We start from the raw sequence: 3668 nt of genomic DNA on the forward strand, positions 1-3668 counted from the left end.
CAACAACAACAATAATAATAGTTGTTGTTGTTGTTGATGATGATGATGATGATGTTGGAAAGGATCTTGGAGGTCATCTAGTCCAACCCCCTGCTCAGGCAGGAAGCCCTATACCATTTCAGACAAATGGCTGTCCAGTCGCTTCTTAAAAACTTCCAGTGTTGCAGCATTCACAGTTTCTGGAGGCTGGTTGTTCCACTGGTTATTTGTTCTAACTGTCAGGAAGTTTCTCCTTAGTTCTAGGTTGCTTCTCTCCTTGACTAGTTTCCATCTGTTGCTTCTTGTCTTGCCTTCAGGTGCTTTGGAGAATAGCTTGACTCCCTCTTCTTTGTGGCAGCCCCTGAGATTATTGGAACACTGCTATCATGTCACCCCTCGCCCTTCTCTTCATTAAACTACACATACCCAATTCCAACAACCGTTCCCTATATGTTTTAGCCTCCAGTCCCCTGATCATCTTTGCTCTTCTCTGCACTCTTTTTAGAGTCTCAACATCTTTTTTACATCGTGGTTGTCCAAGAAGCTTCTTCAGTTCAGTTACATTAAAACTGAACAGCCCTCTCTCAACAGAGGGGGAAAGATATAACACCACCTATCTCCTTTCTACAACATAGGTCTTTCAGCAGTACCAAGAAGGTTCCAGGCCCATTTGCACTCTGATTCAGGTGACTCTGAGGATACAGATTAATCCCCAGGTGACCTCAACAACTCTCAGAGAGCTAACAACCAGAGGACTGCAAAGAATATAAATCTTTCCATTCCCCACCAGTCGGTCAGAACTGAAGAAGCTTTTTGAACGAGAAGGGAAATGCTTTCAAGGAAAAAACAAACAAAGTCCAGCTGCCTTTTAGTAAAGAAACTTTGGGATGATATGTGTATAAAGGCAGTGCAGTGGCAAAACGCTTCTATAAGGAAAGGAGATCATCTGAATTTTATACTTTACACTTCTGTTGTTCCTGTTAAAGTGATAGGCTGGGTGAACATCACCTGGAGCTTACAGAGGAGCAACTGTGGGGCTGGATTAGTGCTGAAGGTTCTCCTCCCACCTTTTAGTTAACTTTTAATGTTGAATTTTACTATCCTTGCCTCTATTTTAAATTTCTAGATTCAGTTTTTAGGTTATGAACATTTAATTTTACATCATCCAGAGTCTCTCTGTGAGATGGGTGGTTTCTAAATTTGACAAAAAATATAATAAAAACATTCCCATTTGGGGCTCAAGGTAGATAAGTTATTATCTGAGCTTGTTTAAAACAAACATTTGAGAGAGACAGATTATCACCTTCCAGAGAGCACGATTAACTGAAACAAATGTGCTAGTTGGGTGAGGCAGGGAGGGGTATTTATTATTTTGGAGTTAAAAATGCAATAAAATGCTGCAATGTGTTCTCACCTCCCAGTTGGAATGCTCAAGTTTGAAAGTTCCAACTAGCCAATTTGTTCTCCAGTAAACTAAATTATATGTAAGCAGGATGGGCTACATATAGATATGTATACACATTCTAACAGAGAATGTTTGTTCTTCCCTTCCCTTTCCTAAACCTTGGATTTAACCTAAAGACACACTTTTAGGATGTAGAAATCTATTGTTTTTCAGTTTCCCCTCCCTATTTTTTCCTAATTTTGTTGCATTTGCCACTCAATGCATCCTCCATATTTCTTTATTACACTGGATTACTTGGTTTTCTTCATCCCTATGCTGCTTTTGTGAAATAATGTGACAGGTTCCTGAACTGTGGAGTGTACAATACAGTTAATTTAATTTAATTTAATTTATTGAGATTTTTATACCGCCCTTCTCCCAAAGGGACTCAGGGCGGTTCACAGGGCATAAATATAAACACCAATACAAACATTAAAAAATAATTAAATTAATGCCCAAGTTAAAGATGAATAAGCTGGAGATGAATAAACTAAGTGTGGGAATTTTTCTAACACATCTTAGGGATATCAGGATGGAGAAAGCTGTGTGAACAAAGGGAATCATAAATATCTTTGCCTAGTAAAAGAGTAAGAAACATAATCATAGTGTGTGGACATAGGAGAGCTTGGAGTAGCCCAAGAAGATAGATCAGATAAAGAAACTAATGCCATATAGGTCAAGACTACTTTTGTACAGTTATAGTGACGAAGTATTGCAAGTCTGACTGTTTACCTCTCTCTTTGTGTGAATTAGAGGGGGGCTTGTCTGAGATGGTTTCTCAATTTATTTTCTTGGCCCAAGCTCAAGTGTCTCTTATCTGACCATTGCCTTGGTAGCAACTCTTCCTTTTGTCTTTCAAGGCCATTCCCTCTTTCTTCCTCAAATAAAAAATTTCTGTCCACACAACATTGTCATATAAAATTAGCTCTAGCTGGAAAAAAAACATTCTGAAAGAAGAAACCAGTTTTCTGTGCAACAAGTACAACTAGTATACTGTGAAGCTTTTTTCACTGTTGGGAAATAATTGTAAATAAATATAATTCTTTGGAAAAAGTAGCTATCTAGGCATGTTAGTTTAGCTACTGTATTGTTTCTCTCATCTAGGAAGCATGAGATTGGATCAAAGACTGAGGCTAAATTCACGAGACATGCTATGCCATTTCAAGTCAATCTCTGTTCTTGGGCCAGTCAGCCTGACAGGGTTGTTGTGTGAGGAAAATTTAGTAAACTATATGTGTGTGTATCGCATATATATATATATATATATATATATATATATATATATATATATATATATATATGTGCAAATTATTCAAATTGCTAATAAAGAATTTGGGAGAATTTATTAGCAATTTGAATAATTTGCACAAATAATGAGCTGTCATAAGTTGACTAGTTCCTGTGGATAAGCCCTGAGCCGGGCCAAAACAGGAATGAAAGAGTTAATTAGCAAGGTCCATTCAAAAAGCCTTGACAAATACTTAAACATATATATATATATATATATATATATATATATATATATATATATATATATATATATATATATATATATATATATCGCTGATTCTTTTTAAAAAAATTGAGAAAAGGCTGGAGAAAGAGAGGTAATTCCCATGCCTTTGATGACCTTAGTTAAAATGATGACTCTGTGTTTTTAGTGAAAGCATTAAACATTCCCCACCGAGCAAATAAAATTATGCTAATTTGCCATTTTGGGAGTACATTATGCAAATTGCCGCATTTGCATACACATTATCGCTATTAATCATTTCTATGGCACTTTCAAGATGCTAATGTTTTACAGTGCTCTTCCTAGACATCTTTATGACAACCTGGGATAATGAATTAATATTCCCATTTTATAGATGAAGCAGTAAGGATAAGAGACAGTTAAGACTCACAGCAATTCTTGGCCACATAAAGATGTGAACTCAATTCCAGTCCCCGTAAGTATAATATTTTACTCTACATATTTATCTGTGTCAAACAATTAATTTTGGAATTTTTATGCTGAGTGTTTTTTAAAAACAAAAACAAAAAAACTCTGAAAATGATTGTGACTCAGAAATAAATGGATAGTGTTCCTCCAGTCTTCACCTCCAGGTGTTCTAGGTCTCCAACCCACCGAATTCCCATCTAACACACAGAAAGATGAGTCTTGGCCTACACGTAGGCAATACCGGTAGGTTGGTGAAACTTTGGTAAGAACTTCAGGAGGAGCACAGTGAGTAAAGGTGCAACA

The sequence above is a fragment of the Vipera ursinii genome (assembly GCF_947247035.1).
Source record: "Vipera ursinii genome assembly, chromosome: 2".
In the NCBI taxonomy this organism is placed as follows: domain Eukaryota; kingdom Metazoa; phylum Chordata; class Lepidosauria; order Squamata; family Viperidae; genus Vipera; species Vipera ursinii.